This window comes from Stegostoma tigrinum, chromosome 3 (genome assembly GCF_030684315.1).
Source record: "Stegostoma tigrinum isolate sSteTig4 chromosome 3, sSteTig4.hap1, whole genome shotgun sequence".
Classification (NCBI taxonomy): domain Eukaryota; kingdom Metazoa; phylum Chordata; class Chondrichthyes; order Orectolobiformes; family Stegostomatidae; genus Stegostoma; species Stegostoma tigrinum.
The window spans coordinates 44,139,099-44,151,736 of record NC_081356.1 but is presented as its reverse complement, the minus strand read 5'-3'; the positions used below and the strand labels follow the sequence as shown (position 1 = coordinate 44,151,736).

The window sequence follows — 12,638 nt, the reverse complement described above, 5'->3', positions numbered from 1 at the left end:
ATTGTTTGTAATATATAAAAATGAGTTTGAGGAGAAAGTAGATGGCCTGATTACTAAGGTTGTGGATGACACAAAAATTGGTGAAGCTGCAGATAATGAGGATTACCGGAGGAAACAGCAGAATATAGAGAGACTTGAGTGGAGAAATAGTAGATAGCTTTATCCTGACAAATGCAAAATGACGCATTTTGGGAGATCAAATGCAGGCAAGAAGTATATAGTAAATAGCAGGACCCTTAGGAGTACCAACGTACAGAGGTCCTCACTTCCCTGAAACAGGTAACAGAGGTGGATAAGACAGTCAAGAAAGCATATAGCATGCCTACCATCAATTGGGACATGGAACATTAACAGTTAACAAGCCATGTTGTAATTGGATAGAACTTTAGTTAGGCCATGTTTGGAATGTTGTGTATAGTTCTGGACGCCACTTTACCAGAGGAAATGGAGGCTTTGGCGAGAGTACAGAAACAATTAACTTGCATATTGACTAGTTTTCAGGCTATTGGCTATGAGAAGACATTGGACAACCTCGATTTGTTGTCACTTGAACATCAAAAGATGAGGGGTGACCTGAAAGATGTTTACAACATTGAGAACCATGAATAAAATGGATGGTGAGTCTTTCTCCCACAGTAGAAATGTCAACAACTAGGGGACATTGGTTTAAGATAAAAGGGATTAAATATAAAGGAGATGTGAGAGGCAGGCTTTTTACTCAGGTGGTCAGTGCCTGAAATGCACTACCAGCAGAGACCATAGAGGTAGATACGATAGCAACGTTTAAAAGACATCTTGACAGATATAAGAATCAGGCAGGGAATAAATGGCTATAGACTGCAGAGACAATGGATTTTACTTTAGAAAGACATTGTATGTTCAGTGGTCTTGGTGAGCCAAAGGGCCAGTTCCTCTGCTGTACTGTTCTTTGTTCTTTTATATTTACAATGGTAACATTGAAAATGTACACAAAAGATGCTGTGCTAAAAACAGATCACATCATTCCTCAGTGTATTTTGTCATAGTTAAGTTATTAACTTACTTGGTGGGTGGTGTAGCTGAATTTTCCCTCATCATGCAATGATGACTTCAAGTTTTTTAACCCTTAAAGCCAAGTAGCGTGTGAATAGAGCATAGCTTAGATGTGTTGTGAAGGAGAGATTTTAAACTGAAATCTGGTTCTTCCAGACCAAAAGCAGAAAGTCAATAATCATCCTGAACTTTGAGCAGCTGGTGTGTGTTTGTCCTAAGAATGTGGAGGACAAGTAAGGTGCTTCATTAAAACTCTGTAGTATGATAAGTATGAACAGAACTAGGCCACCTAGCCCCTCTGGCTCTGCCACTCAGCAATATGATGCTTAATGGTAACATGCCATCAACCCCACTCTCTTGCTGGTCCCTGATTAATATTAGAATAACTTCTAGGTCAAATATCTGTTCAAATCAACTTAGTCTGGGTCAGTGAATACATTCAATGATTCATCTAACTCATTGAGGATGTAACTGATCAGATGATTCTGACTTCAGTAAGAGAGAGGATGCCGGCCTAAAGCAGGCATATGAAGAGAGAGGTCAGATACCACAGGAGAGACAATGGACTGTTACATTACGTAATGTGTTGAAGAGCCTTACTTAGCCATAAGAAGGAAGCAGTCTCCCAAATAGTATATGTGCAGAAACCGACAAGTCAAGATATTCCAGACTGGAATTTCAATGTACAAGGAGCAGCATTGGCTACAAGATTAAATATATTAGGTGTCAGGAAAAGACCTATGAAACTAGAACAGAGCTTCAAGGACTCCTATGAAAAGGGAAGAATCCAAAGGCCAAAGAGCTCAGAAGACTTTCAGGGTTGAGCTGAGGAAGAAATTGGGTGATCACTAAAAACAGGCCAGGATCTTAGAAGAATTTGCAAAAATAAAGCTGGAAAAGGAGAAGACTCTAAAGGCAGGGCAACAACTTTGGAAACATTAGATTATGCAATGATCGAGTAGAAAGTCTGCAAAGGGCAAGTAAAAGAACCTTCAAAGTCTTTGAAGCCCAGCTATAAAACAAAATATCCTGAAGCAAAAGAACGGATTGTACCACTTTGCTAGAAAGAAGGGAAACCAACACTTTGAATGTATTCAAAGATCGAGTCTACTGTACAGTGGGATTCATCTAAGTCATGAAAAAAGAATTCAATCAGGCAGGCACAATGGGCATAAAGGGATGGCAAGTCCAGTTGAGAACTTGCCATTGTCAGAACCATTTGACAACCCAGAAGGTCCACAAGACCAGAAGTGGGAGTTCAGGACTAGAGAAAGACTTCAGGCTGAGAACACAAATTATCACCATCACATCAGTACATTTTAGATGCCATAAGCCCAACAACTGACAGTGCTCTGGTAAAACAAAGAGTGGCAGAAAGTTCAATGGAGTATAATGCATTGAGAAAAACATTCAACATGTACTTTCATCCCAAAAGAAATTTGCAAGTCAGATTGAGCAAGATTTAATTAAAAGTCTTAACATTTAGGGAAAATCAGCAGAAGTCTTTTTATTAATAGAATTATTTTGTCTTGCCAAAAGTTACATCTATGGAGCTTTGAAGGATGCTTCGTTATCTATCTAAGATAGTATGTAGTTGTCAGCAAGATGGATGACCTTGTTCAATCCAAGGAATTGTATTCATGGATATAAACCCACTGGAACAAGCAAAGCAATTCATCCCAGTACAAAAATCAGGGTCTAATACCAAGCAGAACTGTGGGACACCTGGGTATTCTTCTAATCACATCATTGCCCATCTTTAGTTGAACATATTGTGGTGCCAAAACAAATCACAAGCAATGATTCTCCTCCAGTGGGTGCTGAGTGTTTTAGTGGTGAGCAGCTGGAACACTAGATAAAGTATTATTAGCTAATGGTTGTTAATCCTTTCAAAACAAATCATAGGTCCTGCATTGCAACACATTATGCAACAAGGAGAAAACTTAATGACAAAGAAGAAAAGATGAAGACAGCATTCCTCGGCCAGTGCAAAGAGAATCAAAACAGGTTATGGATCATCATCTTAAAAGTACTGAGGTTTGAAACAGGATTTAAACTTGACATGGGATATCTTTTTCAACATTGACAGCTTGACATGGTTGAAGTCTTTGAGATGAAGATCAGCAAACATAAAACTCCAAAGTCCAGTAGGCATAGATTTTCAGGAGTATGAAGCTTACTCGGGGTTCAGAATTTCAGTGAAACTTGCTATATATACAGCTGATACTTCATAATTGCGCAGTTCTGCTTGCATTCATCTAAGTCTCTTCAAATGGTCACAACAATTGAGGATAAAATGGGAGAAAATTTGAATAAGGATTTCCAAATTTATTCAAATATTTAGGAAATTGAAGCAGAACTATCGCATTTCTCTGTAAGAAAATTCCAACTCATCTGTTTGTACACTCCAAGGAAAATTTCCCATCTTTTTAATGGAAAAGGTAGATCTCACTTTGCATGATTGCCAACCTGACCCTGATTTCAATGACGGAATGGAGAAAGTGGTGCTCAGGTGCTCACATCTCGGGGGCAATGATTGCGTGTGGATCTCACTCAGTTAAATAAAGGATTAAGAGGAAACATCATCCTAGGTTGCTTGCTAGTGATAATTTGGCACATTTCCCAGACATCAGACTCAATGGATCCGAGGAAAACGAGAACCGGCAGTGAATTTCTGGCACCAAAGTGCAGAAATGATGTACAGCATCACTTTGCCAAGTGGGAGCAATTATCTCCTTAACCAGCCTTACTCAGCCGAGAAGACAGTTTTTGAAATGATTAAAGAGAAGCTACTTTCTATTGAAATTCTGACATGCAATAATCCAGACTTAGTCACTGTATTGTAGTCACAGGTGCACCATACATGTGTTATGAACGCTTTGCACGTTAACTCATGGGATGGAATTCCAGATTATGAATCATCACATTGGAATCATTTTATGGCTCAAACCAAGTCCCAAAATTATCTGAAGAAGGGTCCAGACCCGAAATGTCAGCTTCCCTGCTCCTCTGATGCTGCCTGGCCTGTTGTGTTCATCCAGCTCTGCACCTTGTTATCTCAGACTTCAACATCAGCAGTTCCTACTATCCCAATGTTCTCTGCACAGTTTTTATTTATTCATGAGTTGTGGGCACTGCTGGATGGATCAGTATTTGCTGCCCATCCCTAGTTGTATTCGAACTGATGACTTGAGGCCATTTCAGAAGGTAGTTATGAGTCAACCACACTCTCTCTCTTCTAGAGTCACATGTTGGCCACATCAGGTAAGAACAACAGTTTCCACGGTGAAAGGACATGAATGAGCCAGGTTGATTATTCAAATGGCTTCATGGTCATCATTGGACTTGTAATTCAAAATCGTACATTTATTTTAATTCTAACAATCTAGATTCCATTTGGTCTTGGATTATTAGTTCAGCAAAAATATTATTTTAGAATCACATCCCCACACACACAAATTCAGGTTTAGACTGATAAGTTATCGTAAGATGTTGAAGCAGAGATTGGCTATTCAGCTCATTTGAGCTAATTCAACTGTTGACAGAGATCGTGGTTGATCTGCTAATCCTCAACTCCACTTTCCTGCCTTTCCCCTGCATCCCTTGATTCTGTCTGTTTCAGCTTGAATATTCTTAACAACCCAGCTGTCTGTTAAAACCATAGAATAGTCTGTCTTGCAGTTACAATGTCAATAATGTGAGATACACTCCCAAGAGCAGCAGTAGATTGAGTTTGAGAAAAAGGACCTTAATCTTGCAGATGTAATGAAATCTTACTTAATAACCTATACCAAGCAATTTAGCAAGAGCTCAAAAAGATAATGCAGCTCTTAAATTTTGATGAGTGGACAAATTGTTTGTGGTGAATTAGGAAAATAACTTTTAAAGACATGACTGTACGGAGGCAAAAGATATTCTTTAAATGAACTATTATATGGCCTACAGCAGTAATGTTTGAAAACTTGAAAAAAGGCCAGTCAACTTTGGCTGTGAAAGGAAATTAGATGAAAAGATTTAAAGAAAAAGCTTACAGATTTACCAGAAAGAGCAGTAATTCTGAGGATTGGGAGGTTTGGCAAATACAATGGAAAAAGGATCAAAATTCTGAAGACTAAAAAGAAAACAGAATACGAATGGAACCTTGCAAAAAAAAACATGAAAGTGCATAATAAAAGCGCAAATATGTAGCAAGAATTTACTTGGATAAAACAAATGTGGGTCAATTACATGCAGATTCAGGAGCATTTATAATGAAGAACAGAGACAAGACAGAGAAGCTGCTTGATTATTTTGTGTCTTTACTGAGGAGGGTGTCAGAAGTATTCCAAAACACGATATCCATATATATGGAGTACGTGGAGATGAAGGAAATTGGCGTCAGTAAGAAGATTGCACTGGATAGATTAATGAGGCTGTAAGTTAATAACCATACAGATAGTTGATTGGTCATTATCTTTGAAAATTTTATAAATGCTACAATATTTCCTGTGGATTGACAGGTTACAAATGTCACCCACTATTTAGGAAGGGAGAAAGAGAGAAAACAAGACACATGGACCTGGAAGTAGAACAGTAAGAGGAAAATGCATAAAAATATATGATAAATTGGCTCTTGGGTGATAATGACCTAACTGGGCACAGTCAGTGTGGATTTGTGAAAGGGGAGTCATGATTGGCGAATTGCAGTTTTGAACTTTTCTGGAATAAAATTGGTAAAGGAGATTAATGAACATAATATATCTAGATTTTCAAAAGGCTTTGATAAAGTTTCTCAGAGGTTAAAAATTAAAATTGAAGAATCTGAAGATAACATACTGGCATGGATTAGTGATTGGCTAAACGACAGCAAAAAAGAGTCAGAATAAATGCAGCATTCTCATATTTGCATGAAGTGATTCATGGGTTCTGCAAATATTGTCATGAGTTGTTCATAACATATATATCAATGATTTGAATTTGGAGACCAAAGGTAATCTTCCAAATTTGCAGATGATATGTTCCCACTTAGCTGTGTAAGTCGTGAGGGAGATATAAAGCAGCTTCAAGAGGATTTGGTGATAACAGTGTGGAACTGGAGGATCGCAGCTGACCAGGCAGCACAGAAGAGCAGGAAAGCTGACATGTTGGGTTGGGATTCCAGCATCTACAGTTTTTATTATCTCTTCAGTAGGATTTGGACAGGCCCAGTTTATGACCAAGAATAAAGTGCCAGGGACTTGTGTTGGATTTCACCCTCGGGTGACAGCCTGTGTGGAGTTTTCACATTCTCCCCATGCCTAAATTCCTTAGGTGCTCTGGCTTCCTCTCACAATCCAAAGATATGCAGGTTAGGTAGATTGGCCATGCTAAATTGCTATACATGCCCAGAGATGTGCAGATTAGGTGGATTAGCCATGGGAAATGCAAGGTTGCAGGAATAAGGTGGGGTGGTGGGTTTGGGTGGGCTACTCTTTGAAGGATCAGTGTGGACTTGATGATCCAAATGGCCTGCCTCCACACCTTGGGGATTCTATGAACATGGCAGTTGGTATGTAACATGGAAAAATATGACATTATCCACTTTGGTAAGTAAAAGAGGTATTATTTCACAGGTGTTTGGAATTTGGAAAATACAGATGTACAATGGGATCTAAGTGTCCTGGTCAATAAATCACCAAAGACTTAGATGCAGCTGCAGAAAACTGTCAGGAAGGCTAATGGAATGTTAACCTTTATTTCAAAAGGATATGAGTACAATAGTAGTGAAGTCTCGCTTCAGCTGTCCAGGAGTTTGGTTATACTGAACTTGGAGTGCTCAGTACTCTTTTTTTGGTTTCTTTATTTTGAGGAAGATGTTATCTTCTTCGAGGGTTTGCAACAGATGTTCATTAGACATGTTGCTGGGCAAGGAGGACTGTCCTATGAAGAGAGAGTGCGCACAGTGGCTGTGTATTCTCTTGAGTTTCAAAGAATGAGAGGTGAACTCACTGAAAATTACAAAATGCATAAAGACGTAAAGAAGATAACTAGAGAATGGTCAGAGGCTTTCCAGTCAATGGTGAGCATGTGCATCAACATAAGCCTTCACACTGTCTGTGTACCATACCTTAGTCTGAATCACATATTCAGTGAATGAAGTGAGGGAAAAATGCACCTCAAAAACAGCATTTAACTCTTTCATGAAGCACTGATGTGCATGCATCATGGCATTTTGTTTTTCTGTGCATGTGAATAGCATCCCTTTAATGTTTGCTATTATTGCTAATCTGAGCAAAGCACACAGACAGCCTTTCAGATTTATGTTTGTACAACCACTCCTGATCCCATATGTACACATGCACATACACACTTGCACTTAGGGTGATGATGACTGCAGGGTGAACAAAGGCACGAGTCTAAATGGGTAGTCAGGGCGATTGTACTTAGCTTCAAGGAAATCTGTTGGCTGACTTGCCAGCTGAGAATCCAACAAGGATTCTGTACCTGAAATGGCACTGTCATTCATCAGCCTCAATCTACTGAGTGTCATTCAGTTTGTCATTACGGCTGTTTTTCACACAGCAGTCATCTCTCACACTGCTTCCACACTTTGGGGATTCTCTTAAAACTGATGCAGTGCCTTTCACTTCGCTAAAATTTTGTTGGCAATGCAATTCAGGGAAAATTTAAAGATGCATTTACAATGCAGGATATGATATGCATTTTCATTACCCTGTCAAGCTCTTTAAAAATTCTATCATTAATAATTGGTTCATCTGTCATTCTTCAAAGTTCTTGTGAATACAAGGTTTGTCTCTGCAATGATTCCTCATTGGAGAATTCATTCATTCCAGTCATCAGTCCAATTATCTTTTGTTATATTACTTATGATGCAAGTGTATTCTTCCTGAGGAGAGGGGGACCATGTTTCTGTGAAGAATGCAAAGAAACAACTTAAATGACAGACATTAGGAGCTATTGGTAATCAGTAAACTGGGTACATGTCCAAAAAGCATGCCAAGTTAACATGTAGGATCAGTAAGCAATTACGAAAGAAATACAACATAGTTAATTTTTTTTTGGAATGGAATTGAGTATCAGAGTCAGGAGGTCTCAGTGCAATTATGTTGGATCCTAGTGAAGCTGCAATTGGAGTGTCTGATAACCTGATGACCTCTTTTCAATTCTGACAACTTAGAAGCTTTTATAGAACCTGTCAAAAACTTAGAGACTTCACAAACTGAAGCCCTTCTGCGCAAGTGACTGTTGTCTCAAACTGAAACTTTGTTCTACTGTGAAGAGGAAATGGTTCACCTGAAGTGAACTTCTCAATCTTCTGAACTGAACTCAGACTAGACGAACGTCCTCTGATCTTTTATCACTGACAGTCAAAACTCAACCGAATAAACATCTCACCAATAAACACCACAAGTTTCTTGCTTGGTAACTGATTGAATTGCATGCTTTCTTTGGAAATTATATATTTAGGTCCCTGTTCCAAATACTTTAATGAAATCCTTAAAAAGGAATGCACCCGCACAAAACTGAAACCAAAATACATCTACCTCTGTGAAAATTTTGAATTTCCAAATGATGGTATATATCGCACACATTTATTACAATTTTCCACCATTGAGTTTACTAAAGATAAGGATCATTGATTTTTTTGGGCATTAAGGAAATTTAGAGATAAGGAGATTTGATGGGAAGGTTGACTTGAGATAGAAAGTCAGCTATATTCATTTAGTATGGTGGAGCGGACTTGAAAGTCTACATGGCCTCCTAATGCTCCTATTCATGTGTTTTTAAATGCACAGCAAACAGCCCCTGTCAACCTTTACCCCTTTCCACTTTTGGGTGCGATAAAAATTAAGAAAATGAAGTGTAATTATTGGTATGAATTTAAGATGAGGTTTGAATATCAAGCTATTTAAAGTTATAGCCCCCATATTTCATTTTTTTTTTCACATACTGCACTGTGTCCACAGGGATTGCAATCCAAACAGTTTAATCTTCAAAGTTCAGAAGTTATAAATCTTGTAGATTGCAGCACACAAATTAATTAGTTCATTACTTAGTCAACATTGTAATTTGGAATACCTGTTCTGATTTCCCATAATAACAAAGTGGTTGTACTATTAATGTGCAACCACACCCTACTGGGAAATTTGAGATTCCATTAATATCGAAAGTTCAGCAAAAGGTCATCAATAAGAACGGGAAAATAGAAGCAGGAGGAGGCTTTTTAGCTCTTCAAACCTATGTTTTTATCTACACTTTGTCCATTAGCCTTTCTACCATTCAGCATCAAAGATTTACTACTGATTATGTTAGATATACTCAATGACTCAGCTTCCACAGCCCTGTAAGGTACAGAATTCCAAAAATTCACAACGCTGAGGAAAAAGATTTCTCTTCATTTCCATTCTAAACAGTATTCATTATTTTTAAATTGTGTTCTCTGGTTCTAGATGCCCAAACCATGGGAAACATCTTAGCTGCATCTACCCTTCCCATCCCATTCGGTATATTGTAGGTTTCATTCAGATCATATCTCATTCTTTGAAACGCTCGAGAATTAGGCCCAGTTCACCCAATCTCTCATCAAAGCACAGTCCCACCATCCTGTGAACAGGTCTTGTGAACTTTCATTGCACTTCCTCTGTGACAATATTATTTTCCTGAAATAAGAAAGACAAAGCTCCACACAATATTCCAACTGTGATTCAACCAAGCTTCTGTATAATTGAAGCAAGACATCTCTGCTCCTGCATTCAAAGCTTTTTGTGATAACGACTAATATTCTGCTAGCCTTCCTAATAGCTTGCTGCACCTGCGTGTTAGCCTTCAGTTACATATTGACAAGGGCATCCGAGTCTCTTTGCACATCTACTCTTCAACCTCTCAACATTTAGGTATATCTGCACATATGTTTTTTTTTCTGACTGAACTGATATTCGCATTTTTCCACGATGTGTCCCATCTGCCATGTTCTTGCATAATTGCTAATCCTGTACAAATCCTCCTGAAAATATTTTGCTTCTTCAGTCACAATACACATTCCTGTTTAGCTTTGTAAGATCTGCAAATTTGGAAATATTTCATTTGGTCTCCACATTCAATCATTGATATGTATTGTGAATGACTGGGGCCCAAGTATTGACTGTTGCTTACCCTTTTGGTCACAGCCTGCATATGTTAGAATGATCCTTTCATGAGCATTCTCTTTTGAGTCTCTTAGCCAGTCCTTAATCCATGCAACTAAATTGTCCCTGATCTCATGTACTTTAATTTTGCTAAACAAGTTCATTTGGGGTACCTTATCAAAAGTTTTATTTAAAGAAGATCAATTAAGGAATGTTAATAATCAGGTTAGTACTATTAAACTGTCTTTGTTAATTCCTTACAATTATGCCAATAAAATTTAATAATCTACCACATAAAATTTAATATGTTGCTACGTTTATTGTTCGCAATTAAACTATTTTCTTGGATCTGAGACTGCACAAATGCAACAAAGGCAAGACTTCCTTTGTATAAATTTAGAATGTGGGTGAAACTGACAAGACTGCATTTATTGACTATCTAAATTTTACAAGATGATAACTCCTTCTGATGTTGCCCTGTCAACTTTACATTTCATAGAATCATAGAATCCCTACAGTGTTGAAGCAGGCTGTTCAGCCAATCAAATCTCACTGACTCTCTAAAGAGCATCCCAACCTGATCCAACCCTATCTTTGTTATCCTGCATTTGCAATGGCTAATCCACCTAATCTGCACGTCCCTGGACTGTATGGCTGATTTAGCATGGCCAATCCACCTAACCTGCACAATTTTGGACTGTGGGAGGAAATCCAAGTCTACGGGAATATGCAAACTCTACACAGTGATCCGAGCGTGAAATCCAACCCGGGTCCTGGCACTTGGAGGCAGCCGTGCCGCCCATATTTATTGAAATCATTTCACAACTTCCTGTTACCAAGTTCTGAACTGTAACTGTCTGGAGTGTTGACGCATTACTATGACTGCTACATTCCAAACCCATTTATTTTAGTGTGAAAAGGAGCAGAATGAATACAATTTTCAATTGTAGACTGAAACAAGTGGTGTTGGGAGAGGCACGAGTGAGGGAATCATAGCCGGAAGTTGTGTATTTTTTAATTCACTCATGATATGTGAACTGGATGGCCAAAACCTTTTGTACATTTTGCCCTGGAGAAGATGGTAATGAACTGCTTTCTTGAACTGTTACATTCCACAGGATGTAGGCACACACGTTGCACTGTTCATGATTTTGATCCAGCAACAATAAAGGAACTGTGATCTATAACTAAGTCATGATGGGCCTGGCTTGAAAACTATGTTTGCAGTGTGATGTTTCCATGTATCTGTTATCCTTGTTATTCAAGGAGGTAGAGGTTTGGGGTTTGGAAGGTGTTGAAAGAGCCTTAGTTGTTGCACTTTATTTGCAGATAGCACACACCCCTATCTCTGTACGTTTGCGAATAGTGGTACCTGGCAGCTAATCATACAGGTTATTTTGTTCTAGATGATGCCAAGCCTTCTTGAATGTTGTTGGAGTTGCATTTATCCAGGCAAATGGAGAACAGTCCATCAAATTCCTGACTTGCGCATTTATAAGATGGTGGACTGACTTTGGAAGTCAATGACCTACTCACAGCAGAATTCATTGTCTCTGATTTGCAGTTGTGACCACATTATAGAAATTTTTGGTGCAGTTTGATTTCTGGTCAATGGTAAGCCAGTGATATTGATAGTAGGAGATTCAGCAATCATTTTTGGTGGTGAGGTGATTAGGGCTTAAAGACTATCCCATGTCCAAAAGAATTGCTGTCAGTTAACAGAATCCAAGTAAAGCTCAGTATGAAATGAAGGGCTAATCCGTCCTAAAAGAATATTATACTGTTTTGGAAAATGCCCTAACCCAGAAATACAGTTAAGTTCAGTTCAACGAAATTGAGCTACATTTTCTGATATATAACTGGGACAATGTTGGAATTTATCCAGTCTAATCCACCAACTTGCTCTTCATTCCAAACCATGGCTTAAAGAAAATACACTGCAATGTTAATCCTTTGCAAATATTGTTATAACAATTGCAGTTGACTGTGAATATTTATTGTTGTTATTTCTAATGCTTTGAATCGACACTTGAAAATAATGATCATGCTGCGTAAAAATACACACAGATTACCTATTCGTTTTGATGAACTTTTCTCCCTCACATTTGTCATGCATTAGAGACTGCAGTTTAAATCTGCCAAAATACAAGTCGCCATAACCTAAGCAATGGAAAGGAAACTTATTGGTAGCAATTCCAATTTGTACCAATGTGGAATAATTTTTTTAAAAACCCTAAAAATAATTTTTATCACTTGCTCTGCCAGCATATTTTGTTAATGTGAAAAAATGATCAAGGAAGTTGCGAGTAACACTGGTAAATTCACAGTCCCTCTTGATTTTCATTTGTTGCATTATTCTCCCTATTCTCACCGTTTGACTTTTAATTAAGTGAATTTTCACTGTCCATAATTTATCCTTCCTGACACTAATGGTGATGTACTTTGTGGTTCAACTTAGCTGTTCTTTTACTGCAGGTCATATTTATTGCTACTACCAGTTTT

General features: G+C 38.2%; 1 protein-coding gene across 24 annotated transcripts in view; it reads left to right on the top strand.

Annotated features, from left to right (window-relative positions):
• The window catches only part of LOC125450923 (receptor-type tyrosine-protein phosphatase delta), a 2,532,553-nt gene that overhangs the window by 1,034,953 nt on the left and 1,484,962 nt on the right, over positions 1–12,638 (top strand). The window lies entirely within an intron of this gene.